At 42.2% G+C, this 19,067-nt stretch overlaps 1 protein-coding gene across 1 annotated transcript in view; it reads right to left on the bottom strand.

Moving 5' to 3' along the window:
* The window catches only part of rap1b (RAP1B, member of RAS oncogene family), a 95,422-nt gene extending 87,237 nt beyond the window's left edge, over positions 1-8,185 (bottom strand). The window contains exon 1 of the mRNA XM_062995970.1: positions 8,136-8,185. The gene's annotated coding sequence lies outside the window, so the exon portion shown is untranslated. The remainder of the gene's footprint in view (positions 1-8,135) is intronic.
* Positions 8,186-19,067: the final 10,882 nt, after the last annotated feature.

Below are 19,067 nucleotides of genomic sequence, written 5' to 3'. Positions count from 1 at the left end.
TCTATATATTAAAGCTCATTCATTATTATACAATAATACCATATTATACAAGTTTTACCTTTTCTTTGGAACATTACGCAAAATATCCAAATCATTTTAATAAAAAACTGTACAGCAGCGGCAGTTTAGTGATTGGACTAGTGATCAGAAGGTTGCTGGTACGTGCCACTGCTGGGCCCCTTACCCTCAATTGTTTGAATTGTAATCGGTCACAATATCGCAGCTTTGCCGCTGGTGATATTGTGTAATTTTGCAAAGAAATCCAATGAATACCACTAAGCTGTAGCCTAGTGGTTAAGGTACTGGACTAGTAATCAGAGGGTCACTGGTTCAAGCCCCAGCACTGCCAGATTGCTGATGTTGAGCCCTTGAGCAAGGGCCTTAACCCTCAATTGCTCAGACTGTATACTGTAACTGTACTGTAAGTTGCTTTGGATAAAGGCGTCTGCTAAATGCTGAAAATGTAAATGTAAATGAATACCAATCAAATGTTTAATCAACTGGGTGTAAGTGTTCAAATTACATGAAGCTCCTGCCTGATATAAAATCTGCAGTCACACTAGTGACATACAGGAAGGTGGGTTGTCTTTCAGTAAATATGCAAATGACAAAAATCTGGCAACTTTTAAGGGATTTCAGTAAAAACTTGCAAGATCCCCCTTTGTTAGTTTTATTTGGCTCATTTGGTCAGTTGCGGTTTTACAATGAAGTAATAATTAAATGCATTTATCTAGTTCTAAGCTTGGAAGAATAGCGCAAACAATATTACTGCAGACAGCCACAAATAGCCGTCACAGCCATCACAGCCATCAGCCATAGCGCACATGCTTGAATGAAGTCGATAATGTGAAATAAAAGCTAGATTTCAAATGCCAGTGTCTGTAAGGATCACAACAAAACTGCACCGAATTAGACCAGCAAGCCTTGCAAGATCCCAAACACGCCGTGCCATTAAGCTAATAAAGAAACCGACATAACAGCTAATGAACTGGAACTATAAAACAACAGCTGATAGAATTTCAAATACGAGCAGTCAACTGGTGGCTCTAAATACATCTCGTTTCCCTCAGTACAGTCATCATGATGACATGAAGGAAGGAAAGCATGACAAGGCCACCAGATTTCACAAGGCCCTTTGGCCTGAAGAGGAAGTGGGCCAAATCGCTGTGGAACACCCACCGGTCTCTTCCCCCATACCCAAATTCTTTCCCGCTCTTCCTCCCAAGAGCATCATCTTTCCTCTTGTGTTCCCAAAAGTCTCTATCAGAAAACTTTCAATTTCTAAATGAGAGTGTTTAGATGAACTCATAATGAACACCTCTGACCACCCACACAGAAAGTTTAGTACATTTGAGTCCGTGATGACATGTAAGTCGGGTATCCTGAAGCCCAGGTGTAAGAGCAGAGCTGAACAAGATGGTTGTGAGAGCAAAGATGTCATTTCTTTAAAAAAAAATGATTTTAAGCAAATAATGTTAAAATCTTACAAGACTGACTAGCCACAAGCTACAGTTTTTACATTTACATTTTCAGCATTTAGCAGACGCCTTAATCCAAAGCGACTTACAGCAGTTACAATATACAGTCTGAGCAACTGAGGGTTAAGGGCCTTGGTCAACGGCCCAACAGCAGCAACCTGGCAGTGGTGGTGCTTGAACCAGCATCCTTCTGATTACTAGTCCAGTACCTTAACCACTAGGCTACAGCTTGCCCCACAGTTCACCTAGGGCTGTCATTGTAAACACAATACCATGTAATTATAATGTAGAAATGATACAGCAATATTTATAATAAGCCAGTGTGCCAGTACCAAAAATAATTAAAAGTAAAAACAATGTTATATTACAGCAGTTCAAAAATGAATTTACTGACCGATTACATTAAAGGCTGAATAGGCAGCAAAAAGAGGAATTGTCGTCAAGACAAATCACATTATACATAAATATAATATAAATAAAGGGCGGCACAGTGGCTCAGTGGGTAGCACTATCTCCTCACAGAAAGAAGGTTTTGGGTTCTATCCCCAGGTGAAGCGGTCTGGGTCCTTTCTGTGTGAAGTTTGCATGTTCTCCTCATGTCTGCATGGGTCCATTGACTATGTCTGACATGAACTTGAACTGATGAATCTTGTGTAAGGAGTAACTACCTGTCCTGCCATAAATGTAAGCAAAGTGTGTAAAACATGATGTTAAAATCCTAATAAATGCTCCCAGGTGGCGCAGCGGGATATTCTGCTGGCACACCAGTACCGAGTTTCTGAACTCCTCGATTCGAAACTCGGTGTTGCCACCGGTCGGCTGGGCGCCATCTAGCGGGCGTAATTGGCAGTGCCTGCAGCAGATACTAATTGGCCACCGTATCTGCAGGGTGGGGGCCGGACTATGTGTGGGTGGGTGGGTCTTCATATGCTGTGTAAGGATCCTGATTGGCAGAAGAGACTCCTGTGCAGAATGCATGGGCGAGAAGAAGAGGGCTGTACATGTGTCGAAAGAGGCGTGTACAGTGACGTGCTCTCCTCGGATGCGATCTGGCATCTCTCAGCAGCGGAAGACAAAATTGTGTATGCTAAATTGGGAGGCAAATGGGAAAAAAATATATAAAATCCTAATAAATAAAATGCTAAATGTTTTAGTAAAAAACTGCAGTGGTCAGTATCTATTAAAAGTGGTCCAAAGAAGGAACAGTGGTAAACCAGCGACAGGGTCATGGGTAGCCAAGGCTCATTGATGCACGTGGGGAGCGAAGGCTGACCCTTGTGGTCTGAACCAACAAGTTAGTTGGTTAACAGAAGTTAATGCTGGTTCTGATAGAAAGGTGTCAGAATACACAGTGCATCACAGTTTGTTGTGTATGAAGCAGCAAAAGGGGGAACAACACAATATTAGGAAGGTGGTCGTAATGTTAAGCCTCATTGTGTATTTACTGTTCAACTCTATTCCTCCTTTAGGAAGATACTAGATATTGGTATTGCACCTAGGATTTATCTCTAGGACTCTTGGATTTTAATGCCATGTTTAACACGTATGTGTCATTTCATGGCAGGATAGGTATTATGTTGAGTCTTGAGTAAGAATTTCCTTTAAGGTTTCTACCGGATAGACAGAAGCGCATTTTGGGCATTAGTGATATCCGTATCTGTGCCTACTTTTAACACAGAAGCAACACAAGCCATGAACTGCTGCACAACCTGTGAACCCTGCTCTATAAAAACAAACCTAAAGCTATTTAAGCTATTTTTTTCCAAAGGAGCCTCAACAGCAGCATTCCTCTCTGCCCAGGAGGACCCCCTATTACAGGGATTTCCTTCCTCTCACTCCGAGTGGGACGGTATCAAGTTCTGACTAGAGCAGGGTGAAGTCGTCATACTGGCCCAACCCTTAAACATCAGCTGCTATCAGCAAGTCTGTTATGTGGGTCGGTTAAAGACATGCAGGTACAAAAGAGCTAAAAACATTAAACATGAGGTTACTGTTAATACTTTTGTAGCCAGTTTTGATATAGAACTGAAATCCAAAAAGGTTTTCTGTGTCTTCCTGCTAAAAGCCAAGTATGAAAATGTCTATCTATACAACATTTTGGAAAAGGTCAGGGTCTGAATTAAAAAAATGTCCTTAACACTACTGTAATATTAGCACACACTCGTCTTTTGTTAAACATGCATTCCAAGATGATCAGTGTATAGTTTAGGTTTCTTTAAAATAAAAGGTGATATTATTTTTACTCATAATTTCCTTCCATGCAATAGCACACACTATGCGAATAGAATACATTACAAGGTTTCATTAAGGTAAAGGTCTACTACCTGAAACCTAACCATTAATAAAAACCCTTAAGTGTGCATGGTATAGCTGATCAATATCTGACAAGGTATAAAAAAGCTTAGCTTTATTAAAACTTGCAGTTTTAACTCTGTCTCTGTGGTCTGTGTACTATTCATCTACTGGTAAATGAATTAAATAGTGGCTTAGCAATGATCTAGCTTCTAGAAAGAATTATTGGATAAATACAGATACAAATTACATTCATTTATTTTAACCAATAAACAAACATTATTAATAGGGATGCATCGATACCATTTTTTCCCAACCGAGTACGAGTACAAGTACATGTATTTTTGTACTTGCCGATACCGATACCTATTTAGAATACAGTTTTTTTTAAACAAAAACACACGTGAGAAGTGACGAGAAGTTTAATGATACCACGTCCAAAAATGCACGTCAACAAGTAGCGAGTGATCAGTGTTTGTGCGCTGACGTGATGAAATCAAGGAGGAAAAATAAATGAATCTGAGTGGATTTGGCAACAGGAATAGCATGGATTGTTCTGTAGTGAGTTGGAGGTTAATAAATATTTTTGCAATGTTGGTGTTTTGTTGTTATGTTTTGTAGAGAACGATCAGGTCAGAAATACTGTAAAACGTGTGTGTGTGTGTGTGCCGGTGTATTCTGATAGAAACTATATTATCCCCCTGTCCCACCTGTTTACACTCCTCTCCTGCGTTTCCTTTCACACCGTATCCTGCGTTCTCATTGGCTGTTCGACATGTCACTCATTCCCAGTCGCACATCTCAGATCAGATATCTGACGCAGAGCCGTAGATTCTCTCTACCGCTCTGATCTGACGTGCAAGAAAACTCGGTGAGCCGGTCGGATCGAGTTGTTGGATAGTTCACACTTAGCGATCGAGAGCTGAGTTTTGATCGCAGAGCGAACGCCGAGTTGCTCCCGAACCGGCAAATCTAGCGCCGACCAGTCGCCGAGCGAAAATCAGGGCAAAAGTCGTGTAGTGTGAACTAGGCATAACGCAGCAACGTGCACTAGGCACACGGTATCGGATGTTTAGTATCGGAGCCTCGTTTGCGAGTACGAGTACAAGTTAATGAGCGTGGTATCGGGCAAATACCCGATACCAGTATCGGTACTCATGCATCTCTAATTATTAACATACATTATTAATTTATTAGGATTTTAAGATCATGTTTTACACTTTGGTTACATTCATGACAGGACATATACAGTTTACACATGATTCATCAGTATAAGTTCAACGTCAAACACCCTCACCAGCAATTTTGTATCTCCAATACTGAATTATATGCCTTTGGACTGTTGAGAGAAACCAGAGCTCCCTGTGGAAACCCACACAGGCATGGGGAGAACATGCAAACTCCACACAGACCTGGACCGCTCCACCTAGGGATCAAACCCACCGAGCCACTGTGTCGCCCTATTAACCACTACAATATAAAACACAAAACTTTCCAGCGTAGTGAACATGCAGTAATGTAAACCAGTAACATGACCGTAAACACATTGAGCAAAACCAGCTCAGCTTTCAGAATGTAGATTTTAAACACAGCCAAAGCAAAGCAAACTGTGCTAACTAAACATGCTAATCTAAAAAGTAAAGGTGTGGTCTTATGTTAAAGCTTTTCCTGACATTTGGCGGTTGTTATTGTAAGATGATCAGCAGAATTTTACCTTTATACTAAATCATGCTGCAAAATATCCACTTATTAAAAAAGACATTACATACAAATCCACATGTTCAGAGTCTAACATGCAGTAAGAATGGTTCTCCCTAAAACTGATAAACATCCAAAACTCTTTGAGGAACACCCAAGTGTGTTTAACATATAAAGCAAATTCCAACACAGGATAAAGCAGAGGCCTTGATAATTCATGTGTGGACCAGAACTGCACTATTCCTTGTTAACATAATGAGACTTTGGCTTAGAATTAAAACTAAAAATAAGTATGTGTAAAAAAAATCAGTTATATACTGTACATTTAAAAACCATTGTGATGGTTTTCATGTAAAGTGGTCACACCCAGGACTACTGACCATTGACCATATCATCCATTCAAAACCTGGACCAGACCTGTACTAGCTATTCCTTTTTACTTGAATACTTGACCTCAGTTTTAAGAAGAATCACTTTCAAATCTGAACCTGTTAAAAAAGCAGCTACAGCTCCACTTTAACATTACAACATTTAGCAGATGTTTATCCAAAGCATCAACTCTCTGATTACTAGTCTAGTAAATCAACTGTTGAACTACCGTTGCTTATAAGAACCACTGTGTCTTCTAAAAACACCTTAAGCGCACAAGAGCGCCTTTAGGTTTTTTCTTCATTAAAATGGTTATATCTTAAATGGCTTACAAGTGTCCAGTAGGGCGGGGCGGTATGACGGTACATTCGGTATACCGTCTTTGATTCCTCATACGGTATGGATTTTTCATAAACCACCATACCATAGCATAGTTAATTTTAACAGCTGTAGGCTTCAAAAGGCAGCAAATCATGTAATATTGTTCGCCACTAAAAGCGCTATGGAGCACCGTGCAGATTAGATAGTTAGCCAGGTAGCATTAGCATGACAGTGTTAACAGATTAGAGTTTCCTCAATATGGTGAAAAAAATAAACAAAAACAGATGGAGGATGAAGAGAGGAAGACCAAATACGCACCAGAAGAACAAAAGCACTACATATTGCATGGTTTGTAGAGCCACGGCGGTTGCAAACAACAACATTGTTTGTTTGATTTTAATCTGTATCAGCACATTGAGGCTATTTATACGGCGATACATAGGTTGCATCCTGAGTCCATTGTCATTTAAAACAAATTATAGAAGATGCAAACAACGACATTACGAACACAGTATCAATCCACATACGCAAGGACGCGATTCCTCTATAGACAAAGCTTTCAGAGCAATAATTAAAACACTGGATTCCAGATATGTCTTAGTCGCTATTTCAACGTTATAAGTGAACTGCAATCAGGGATATGTAAATTAAAGGTGTGTGTGTATATATATATATATATATATATATATATATATATATATATATACATATATACATACACACACACACACATATATATATATGTACACATGAAATATCAGTATGGAATAAAATTTAGTCATATGAATATACAACAAATTTTTATAAAGTGCAATAGCAACAGTGACCTGTAGAGTTAAACATTGTTCATTTCTATATATTTTATGTATGTATGACAGTAGGATAAGCAACAGACATAAAAAGTCCCAGTCATACACAGAAAAACACAACATGATATACCGTGAAATCGTCATCATCTTAAAAAATACTGTGATACCAATTTTGGGTCATACCGCCCAGCCCTAGTGTACAGTGTGACATCCTTGCTCCATTTAAAGCCCTGATCATTGACATATGTGGACTCTCACTGTAGGATTAGCTTTTATTTGTATAGTCTGGACTTTAACACAGTGCTAAACCAGGTTTTAAGATGAAGCATTAAAAATAGCAGAGCATTTAATGTCTTTTCAAGACAAATGGATTTATCTACAATTGGCAATCATCCAAAAGAACTCTTTAAATCCCTTATATTGGATAAATTACATTCTTGTGGAGAATAAAATCTGGTTATTAAGAGATGAAAGAGGAACAGAGTAGTTCTATTTCTACTTCTCTATAGAAGAAACCAGGACTTGGGTTCGGAGCTGAACTAGGTGGGGCCGCTGTAACCAGACACATGCAGAGACAGCAGACTGCATTCAAGAAAAGCAGTTTCAAAGCTATATTAATAATAAAACCACCGTTCTGATAGACACATAAGATTCGGTTCTTTTCCACAATGTATTTGGTTTCATGACACTTAAAAATTCAATCCTTGTCAGCCCTACACACCCAGTTCCCTTATGCTACTTATTGGTACAACTTTTCCATTTCCGCTGGAACTTCCACGGCGCACTAAATACAATAAAAGCCCTCTTTCTTCAACAGCCCAAGCGCTTCATTCAGCTCGACAGTTTAATATCACAAGCACGCATTTCAACAGAGCTTCGGAGTAATAAACCGGCGTGTAGAAAGCGCTACGAGTTGAATTGTTTCACTCCAGCTCCGCCATGTTCTAGCCGTTTGACCTGCTCTTCCGCAAACCTCTGCTGCATGTACTGCTGCACATCGAACCGGTCCGCTGCTCGACAGCCTGCCGATAACGGACCGCTTCAAAACAGTTCCGGCGCAATACGTCCACACCGAGCTAAACCAGTTTAACACATTTAATCCCGCTTCTTTACACACACAGTGACAGAAGGGTTAACGTTAGAAAAGCCGAGAGAATAGAGTACTCACAGCTCAGATCAGCTCCAGTCCTTCTGCACCTCTCTCTCCCTCTCTCACACTCTCGCATCTGACGGGCTGGAGCTCGGCCTGACGTCACGTGCTCCATTCGAAGCCCCGCCTCTTGTGCGCGCGCCCTGCTAGTGAGACGCTCGGCGGGAAATCAGTGCTGCTTCCAAATCCTACCAGATACAGCAGCCTTCTTTTTCTTTTAACGCCTCACAGCAAGAAGGTCCTGGGTTCGTTTCCCAGGTGGGGCAGTCCGGGTCCTTTCTGTGTGGAGTTTGCATGTTCTCCCCGTGTCTGTGTGGGTTTCCTCCGGGAGCTCCGGTTTTCTCCCACAGTCCAGAGACATGCAAGTGAGGTGAATTGGAGATACTAAACTGGCCATGACGTTGGGTGTGTTCGAAAACCTAGGGAGCTGCCTTGCTGTCTTACTGTCTACATAGGCAGCTGCCTTAGTAGAGAGGATTGTAATAAGTCAGTGACTTATAAGGCAGGTTATTCGAACGCGCTACTTAGACACCGATTCCATCGGGTTTTGCATTTCGCGTTTAGCATTTAGCATCTTGCCATTAAAACCAATAAACTGAGGTAGCACAGCACGCTAACGTCAATATAACATCTTCCTTCATGTACCGATAACGGTTACATTTCCTGACAAGCCCGAACTTGCAAATAAAAACACTCGGTACAAGTTTATACAAATTAAAAATCAGTAATATTTTATTTACGTTTGAAAATAACTCGTTCGTTTCTCCGCCCCGTCAGCCATGTTTATTTTTCTGTGAGAGAAGAGCACCCGACCCGCAATGAATGCTGGGATTGCCTTGATCACTAAGGCAGCGTCGGATGCTCACTCGTTCTTGAGCCAAAATAACATTGAAATAATAAGATGCCTCAGAAGTGTGGATTTTAAGGCATCTAGGATTTCGAACAGCCTCCTTCTCGGGAGCGCGCACAGGATGACGTAAAATGCTGCCTATGTAGAGAGCTCACTAGCTTTTCGAACACACCCTGTGTTGCGCAGCGGTAAAGTACGCTAGTGCACCAGAGTTGGGGTTCTGAATGCATCGCATCGAATCTCGACTCTTCCTCTCCGACTGGGCTGGGCGGCAGCATGAACAACGATTGACTGTTGTTCAGAGTTAGAAAATAGAGAGTCGGATCATAGGTCCTCATAACTGGTGCGACTGTGGCCCCTGCTGGCTGACTGTTGGCGCCTGCACAGGGCTGAGGAATAATGCTGATGGGGGTGTGACCCTCCGTACACAGTGTCCATTAGTGTATGAACTCGACTCGTGCAGGTGAAAAATGCAGTCTGTACTGACTGCATACCGGAGGGGTCGCAAGTCAGCTGAGAGGCGTCCTCATTCAGCGGTGAAGGGTCGAACCAGTATAGAACAGTACAAAAAAAACTTGTGAACTGATGAATCTTGTGTAACGAGTAACTACCGTTTCTGTCATGAATGTAACCAAAGTGTGTAAAACATGACATTAAAATCCTAATAAAATAAATAAAATGTTGTTCTCTTAGACTCCCTTGACATGGGTTATGATATTGTTCTTACGCTTTCAGTGAGGGTGACAAATGGTATGTAGGGTGACCATACTTTGGTTTTCAAAAAAGAGGACACTTGGTTCAGGGAAAGGGAAAGGAGGGGGGTGTAATTTCAAGTAATTAGTGGCACCATGGCAATGAGTATGGGATAGAGGTTTAAATAGTTGACAAATGCATCAATAACCATGCAACTATGTGATTGAACTTATACAGCTACATATACAGCTACTCTTACTAACAAACAACTTCATGGCCAGATAATCGTATTCCTTTAAATTCATCAACAACTGAGTCTTTTGACCTTTGCACTTTTGTGGTGGGCAAATCAAATACGTGTCCATTCTCAAAACCCCCTACGCAGGCTATAGGTAGTTTAAAATAGATCTCTATATGACATCACAAGAATCTCTGATACGCCAATAGTGTACTGATTTTCACGTCCCATCAGATGTGATTCTTTTTTTTACTCTTTTCAATTTAATGCAACGGGACCCCCCTCTAGGCATACTGTGGCCCCCTAAGGGGGTACAGGATGTATTATTTTCTTTACCCTTATTTTAAAAGTTTCTTGGATTTCTAGCTTGAACAGCCACCTCTGCTTCATGCCATAGCATCTTAGGGTTATGCTAAGATCTGGACTTGATCTGCCCCACACCTTGATGATTCGACCACCGTGCTTTTCAGTTCAGATAATTCATTTATTCATCGTGTGCTTTACCACCATTTTATCCTGTTCATGATTGCCGTAGGTACGATTCACTGGGCAAAAATCAGGAAAACCTTAAACAAGGACAAACACACACACACACACATCTAGGGCAATTGTTTAGTATCTCTAGTTATCCTGACTGCATGTCTTTGGTCTGTGGGAGGAAATTGGAGCTCCCAAAGGAAACCCACACAGACACTGGGAGAACATGCAGACTCCACACAGAAAGGACCCAGAGCGCTTCACCTGTGAATCAAACCCAGGATCTTTCTGTGAGACGACAGTGACCCCCCCCCCCTTCCCCCAGATTTATCTAATGAACATATTTATTAGAAATGCATGGATAAATCTGGATAAATTATTATAAAATAAATAATTGATATTTAATGAAAAAAAAAAATTCCCAATAACAAGACCTTTTAAGATTCAATGTGCAAATCTCAGCAGTGCTATAGACCATCCGGGCATCTACACAGACATGACTGTCTATGATTAAGGAAGGCTGAAGCCCTGTTTTTTGTGGTGGAGCTGGATCTGCCGTGGTCTTGACCAGAATAAATGAAAATGTAATAAAAAATTAATAAATATATTTCCACTTTAAGTTAACATTCCTGCTAAAAAACCGCAAAAAATTAAAAAATTTAATACAAATTCCTACAGACGCACTCCAAAGTCTTGAGAAAAAGATCCCAAAAAGGGGGTCAGGGGTCCACACACTTTTAGCCATATAGTGTATGTTTTATATTGTGTTAACAGTAATAAATATAAAAATTACTATGAAGTACCTGATACTACATCCTCATTTCAAGCCACCTATTACTTTCCTCTTTGTGCACAACTTGCAATTTGGAATCCTGTCATTTTCTCTCTGTACTGTGAATGGTGTTCTGTTCTGTACAGGCAACGTCACTCATCACTTACAATCTTTCTAGACAACCAAGGAAAAGTACTAGAAAAATCAAATGGCCTATTGAGAGGGGCTGCAAGAGGCCAAGAATGCCAAACATGCTCTTCGACATTAGGAATGTAATCCCACTCCTACTGTAAACCACCGTCACTCCCCACTTTCAGCAATCATGTGGCCCTCAGCTGTGCACACAGTGATGTATGGCAGTCCTGGTAAAAGTTAACCGTGAAACTTGTTTCTGCTGTTTGACTTGGAACACTTGGAACTGTTTGAACCTGCTGATGACATTTAAATGCCAGTCTATGTTTATTATTACCATGACAAAGTTGTTAACTTACAGAAATGAGAACATTATGTTCCTGTTGAATTATACATTATGTGGCCTGTTGAAATTAACTTTTATTATTTTACACTGTACAGAGTACTTTACACAACAGGTTCAGACTGTAGTTCCAGTAGTCTTATGATAAATAAGATGAAGTGGCATTGCTACTTGTATAGACAGCCTGAATATCTACGTTTTGTCCATTTCACTACCTCTTATCTATGAAAAATAAATCCCTAAGCAAGTTTGATTCCAACTCTTGGCTGCAATATGGATGTTGTCAGTATGGATAGTGTTCCTCTTTTACCTTCAACACTTCCAAACATAATTCACTCACTCACTTTCTTAACCTCTTATCCAATTAGGGTCGTGGGTGGGGGGTGCTGGGGCCTATCCCAGCTTTTTAATGGGCGCAAGGCACACAGTAACACCCTACACGGTACGCCAATCCATCAGAGCAGACACACATTTACCTATAGGGCAATTCAGGGTCTCCAATTAACTAGACTGCATGTTTTTTGGACTGTGGGAGGAAACCAGAGACACGCAGACATGGGGAGAACATGCGAACTCTGCACCGAAAGGACACAGACCGCCCCACCTGGGGATCGAACCCACAACCTTCTTGCTGTGAGGCCACAGTGCTACCCACTGAGCCACTGTGCCATCCAAGCATAATTGCAATTAATTAGTTCTTCTCATAATGTGTCCAAAGCTTTGAGTGAAAGGTTAGGTTTACTTTGGTTGAGAATCCTTTTGATTGAGAAATTCACATCTATTGCAGGGCTTTGGCCTTCAACAGTCAATCATTTCTGTGTACACACCCGTCCAACCTATAGCACTGCCGAGCAATGTTCCCGACCAGATGGAAATTCGTGGAGGAATTCATGTGGTGGAAAAACCTTTAATGAAATACCTGGATTATAAGTAAAAAGAGAAGAATCGCACTGACAAAGTTTCTCATAAAAACTCTGTGAATGTGATAAGAAGGAAAGAAAATAATCACCCTTTATACTCCTATCAGTGACCATGTAATACAGTGTAAGGTTCAACCGTTAACAGAGATTGCTTAGTTAAAATATAGGAACTGGTCTAAACCAGCTAAAACTGGGTTTTAGACTTCATAAAATGCAATTGACGCACTTCTTTTCACGTACGCCACTTTCCAGTAACATTTAATTGTAGCAGTATTCTTGGAATATTGGACTATGGCAATATGGCAATCATGCCCCAAGCATATCTGCACTTTCTTAGTAGTAATTGATTATGTATTAATACTTCTAGTGTAAATTAAAAAAATTTTCCATAATCACTTGCTAGTTCCTGCAGAGACCTTGTAATGGTTGATGGTCATGATTGCCTTTGTCCGCTCTTTTCTGCATCAGTGTGTAATTGACCTGTTGTAGTTCCAGGAAAACTACAGCTCTCAGGAGTTGTAGCGTCAATCAACGCTAATTCTCTGGCCTATTTAAAGATAGCTAGATAGCTAGTGTTTACAACTGGCTTCAGGAAATTTCTAGTAAAGAAATACTTCAACAATACAGTACTTTAACCCATTGAACAGTAAATGTGCATTAAGTGGAGTTGCTGGTATACAGTATGAGGATTTTCTATTCCCCACTATTCCTGTGACCCGGACCAGCCCTAGGAAGGATGCACTATATCTCATGATCTGATGAAGCCTACAGGAACTCCTGCATTTGAGGGCGTCTGGAAACTCACAAGCTATTTTTAGACATGTTTTCCTGTCTGGGTGGGGTTTCACAGTTTCTTCATAACGATTGCACAGCAGCAATTGTTTCCTCTCGTATCAAGGCTGCACATGGGGTCAACAAAACCAAAAAAGGCAAAGAGAAGCATGACGGGCTATGAAGTGTTCAGAGAGTTACAGTTACAAAGTTGTTGGGTCTTTCAGTAATGCAGTAGATGTGGAAACAGAATTGACTCATTGAATTGCATAATACATATAACTGCAAGAGAGAACCTTATACAGTATGAGTAATAACCTGTGAATTTTTTTTAATTAAATGTGGTAAACAAACACTTAACTAATAACACAGCCTGTATTTATTGAACAAACTAATTGATGATTTGCAATATAAGTGAAAAAAAGAATGTGAACTTCTGGCCTAAAAAGTTCTCTTAGAGGTAGGTGTTCAGATTAAGTTCAAATCAACTGGTGGTTTGTAGAGGTGCACTGCCTTATAAAAAAGCACACAAAGTTTGCTCAGGGGCGTGACTACCGGGGTGGTGGGGGGCAAGTGCACTGGGGCCCATGGCGTGGGGGACCCTCCACGACATGAAAACTACACCCCACTGCACTGCCCCCCCCCCATTGGCCGCATTCGCCAAGTCGTTATTATTATACTACAATATTGTATCTGCAATATGTGAGTGACATTCAGCTCAGTCAATCAGAATGCAGCACCCGGTGTATACATGTGCGTTCAGACGTTCTGTAGTTAGTTAGTTTTGTATATGAGACTCGCCATATGGCCCCAGCACTGAACACAATAGGTAGTTCCTGTGCTGGAGCTAGGCAGTCTAAAGTGTTGTAACGCACGCAGCAAAGGACCCGTAGCATCCCCGCCAGACGAGCAGCACTCGCAGCGGCTAGGTGAGCCGACCCCCTACAGTAGCAAGTGGCTAATGCTAGTGGTAAAGTGCGGCGATAACAAAAGTAAAAACATGACAATATTTTCGTTAATTAAAAAATAAATAAATAAATACAAATATTATATATATATATACAGGTATATATATACTGTATATATATATATATATATATATACAGGGGTTGGACAATGAAACTGAAACACCTGGTTTTAGACCACAATAATTTATTAGTATGGTGTAGGGCCTCCTTTTGCGGCCAATACAGCGTCAATTCGTCTTGGAAATGACATATACAAGTCCTGCACAGTGGTCAGAGGGATTTTAAGCCATTCTTCTTGCAGGATAGTGGCCAGGTCTGTTACGTGGGGTGAATAAACAAAACCCAGGATGCAGAGAATTATAACAAAAAATGTTTTATTAATAAAAGTAAACAAATAATAACCAGGGATATAACATTTAACTAAAGAAAACTTCACCGTGTCGCGAATCCCCATCGCGGCTTGCGAGGCCGTCGCAACCGGTGCTGAAGGGATGGAGCTTCTCCATGGTGGAAACAAGAGAAAAACCCCGAGCTCGCCGTCGCGCAGTTCGGGGATCAGATGGCTCTGTCACCAGCCGCGTTTTACAGCACAGCTGGTGATAGAGCCGATCTATAGGAAAATGAGAGAAAGGTCCGAACTCGCCTCAGCACAGTCCGGGAAAACCGGCGGTTCCGCCTCCAGCCGCACCATGCTGCTACCGGGCAGAAACACACCTACAGGAAATAAGAAAACCCCCCGAAATCACCTGTGGCGAAGTTCGGGGGAACCGGTGGCTCTGTCACCAGCCGCACCATGCTGTCAACGGGCAGAAGCACACCTATAGGAAATAAGAAAAACCAAACTCGCCGTCGCGATGTTCGGGGAAACGGATGGCTTGAACGTCAGCCGCAGCTGGAATGCAACCAATCCGTTTAGCGCGAGAAACACACCGAACTCGCCGTCGCGTCGTTCGGAGCGATGGCTGTATTCCCAAAGACCGCTTAAGCGGCGGGGGAAAAACAGCCAACCCGGAGCGCTTGCATAACGGGTTCATGGGCTGAACTCCCAAAGACCGCATAAGCGGCGGGGGAGAACAGCCAACCCGTATGGTGCAAGGAACACACCCGGAGCGCTTGCATAACAGGCTCGTGGCCTGAATTCCCAAAGACCGCATAAGCGGCGGGGGAAAACAGCCAACCCGTATAGTGCAAGGAACACGCCGAACTCGCCGTCGCGATGTTCGGGGATACACCGAACTCACCGTCGCGAAGTTCGGGAATCGGGTGGTTTGTCACCAAGCCGAAGCTGGAATGAAACCAACCCGTATTGTGCAAGGAACACGCCGAACTCGCCGTCGCAAAGTTCGGAGAGCCTGATGGCTAAGTCACCAACCACACCTTGCTGTGGCTGGGACTGAAAAAACAAAAAGCAACCAAACCAAACGAAACAGGGCTAAAGGCATGACAACCTGTGGCTGCATGGTGCCTGCTTAAATAAGCAGGTGCAGCTGCAGGTCGTCAGCCTTAATTAGGAGACCTCTAATTTAAGGCCTTTGTTCCAGAGGATCTGTAATTCCTGCAACGCCGGGGACCAAGGTAGGTTAACCCCAACGCCGCAGGAAACCTTACAAGGTCACTACGTGATGCTGGTGGAGGAAAATGTTTCCTGACTCGCTTCTCCAAAACACCCCAAAGTGGCTCAATAATATTTAGATCTGGTGACTGTGCAGGCCATGGGAGATGTTCAACTTCACTTTCATGTTCATCAAACAAATCTTTCACCAGTCTTGCTGTGTGTATTGGTGCATTGTCATCCTGATACACGGCACCGCCTTCAGGATACAATGTTTGAACCATTGGATGCACATGGTCCTCCAGAATGGTTCGGTAGTCCTTGGCAGTGACGCGCCCATCTAGCACAAGTATTGGGCCAAGGGAATGCCATGATATGGCAGCCCAAACCATCACTGATCCACCCCCTTCACTCTGGGCATGCAACAGTCTGGGTGGTACGCTTTTTTTGGGCTTCTCCACACCGTAACTCTCCCGGATGTGGGGAAAACAGTAAAGGTGGACTCATCAGAGAACAATACATGTTTCACATTGTCCACAGCCCAAGATTTGCGCTCCTTGCACCATTGAAACCGACGTTTGGCATTGGCACGAGTGACCAAAGGTTTGGCTATAGCAGCCCGGCCGTGTATATTGACCCTGTGGAGCTCCCGACGGACAGTTCTGGTGGAAACAGGAGAGTTGAGGTGCACATTTAATTCTGCCGTGATTTGGGCAGCCGTGGTTTTATGTTTTTTGGATACAATCCGGGTTAGCACCCGAACATCCCTTTCAGACAGCTTCCTCTTGCGTCCACAGTTAATCCTGTTGGATGTGGTTTGTCCTTCTTGGTGGTATGCTGACATTACCCTGGATACCGTGGCTCTTGATACATCACAAAGACTTGCTGTCTTGGTCACAGATGCGCCAGCAAGACGTGCACCAACAATTTGTCCTCTTTTGAACTCTGGTATGTCACCCATAATGTTGTGTGCATTGCAATATTTTGAGCAAAACTGTGCTCTTACCCTGCTAATTGAACCTTCACACTCTGCTCTTACTGGTGCAATGTGCAATTAATGAAGATTGGCCACCAGACTGGTCCAATTTAGCCATGAAACCTCCCACACTAAAATGACAGGTGTTTCAGTTTCATTGTCCAACCCCTGTATATATATATATATTATATATACACTATATTGCCAAAAGTATTCGCTCGTCTGCCTTCACACGCATATGAACTTGAGTGACATCCCATTCTTAATCCATAGGGTTTAATATGATGTTTGCCCACCCTTTGCAGCTATAACAGCTTCAACTCTTCTGGGAAGGCTTTCCACAAGGTTTAGGAGTGTGTTTATGGGACTTTTTGACCATTCTTCCAAAAGTGCATTTGTGAGGTCAGACACTGATGTTGGACGAGAAGGCCTTGCTCGCAGTCTCCGCTCGAATTCATTCCAAAGGTGTTCTATCAGGACTCTGTGCAGGCCAGTCAAGTTCTTCCACACCAAACTGGCTCATCCATGTCTTTATGGATTTTGCTTTGTGCACTGGTGCGCAGTCATGTTGGAACAGGAAGGGGCCATCCCCAAACTGTTCCCACAAAGTTGGGAGCATGAAATTGTCCAAAATCTCTTGGTATGCTGAAGCATTAAGAGTTCCTTTCACTGGAACTAAGGGGCCGAGCCCAACTCCTGAAAAACGACCCCACACCATAATCCCCCCTCCACCAAACTTTTTACCTGGCACAATGCTGTCAGACAAGTACCGTTCTCCTGGCAACCCCCAAACCCAGACTACATCGGATTGCCAGACAGAGAAGTGCAATTCATCACTTCAGAGAACTCCAGAGTCCAGTGGCGGCGTGCTTTACACCACTGCATCCGGCGCTTTGAATTGTGCTTGGTGATGTAAGGCTTGGATGCAGCTGCTCTGCCATGGAAACCCATTCCATGAAGCTCCCTACACACTGTTCTTGAGCTAATCTGAAGGTCACATGAAGTTTGGAGGTCTGTAGTGATTGACTCTGCAGAAAGTTGGCGACCTCTGCACACTATGCGCCTCAGCATCCACCGACCCCGCTCTGTCATTTTATGTGGCTAACACTTAGTGGCTGAGTTGCTGTCATTCCCAATCGCTTCCACTTTGTTATAATACCACTGACAGTTGACTGGAACATTTAGTAGCAAGTAAATTTCACGACTGGACTTGTTGCACAGGTGGCATCCAATCACGGTACCACGCTGGAATTCACTGAGCTCCTGAGAATGACCCATTCTTTCACTAATGTTTGTAGAAGCAGTCTGCATGCCCAGGTGCGTGGTTTTATACACCTGTGGCCATGGAAGTGATTGTAACACCTGAATTCAATGATTTGGATGGGTGAATGAATACTTTTAGCAATATAGTGTATAAATATATAAATATATATAAAAGTTGTTGAGGGGGCCCATGAGCTCCTATACGCCACTGAGTTTGCTATTCTTTAAAAAAAAGATCCGGTCATGTAGACCACATATTTATTTTGTGGAAGGCTCATTCCTCTTTGGTGTAAAGGAACTACATTGGTTTACACAGAGCACGGACCTCAACCCTATGTTTTAATCAGACACAACCCTATGTTTTAATCAGACACAACCCTATGTTTTAATGTTGATTCAGGCCTTCTTGTGTAATATCAATGCCTGACTCACAAATGTGCTTTTGACTTAATGGGCAAACATTGTCACAGACACTGTCCTATATAACTAATGCACACAGCCAGCAATTCCATATTTAAGCAACACTAACAAACTAGCATAGCATGACCATTTTGGGCTCAGGTACAGAAATAGATGATGCTGTGATGTACAGTACATGACTGTAATATTCTCCTGTGAGATAATTTGGGTTAATAAGAGAATCTCAGACTGTACTGGGAATGCTCTCTCTCTCTATCTCTCTCTCTCGTTACACAGTCCCACAGGCCAATGATCTCTTGGTTTAACTGATTACTGTAACTGACCCAATTGTGCAATTTAGAAATGAATCCAGCAAACAGAATTAGCTGCAGAAAGCTTTTGAAGCTGATGAAATAGTTTTCTTGGACATGGTTATGACTAGATACACTCCTGTGTTTCATAAGAGAAATGTGGAAAGAAATCACTGAGCTTTATTTATTTGTCTACTGTAAATGATTCCTTGGTATAATTTGGCTTCACTGAATAAACAGAAAAAAACCAACATAAAATGTGTATTGTATACCATGACAAAAGCA

The sequence above is a fragment of the Trichomycterus rosablanca genome, chromosome 1, assembly GCF_030014385.1.
Source record: "Trichomycterus rosablanca isolate fTriRos1 chromosome 1, fTriRos1.hap1, whole genome shotgun sequence".
NCBI lineage: Eukaryota > Metazoa > Chordata > Actinopteri > Siluriformes > Trichomycteridae > Trichomycterus > Trichomycterus rosablanca.
The sequence above is the reverse complement of the archived record's forward strand: the minus strand, read 5'-3'. Positions and strand labels throughout refer to the sequence as shown.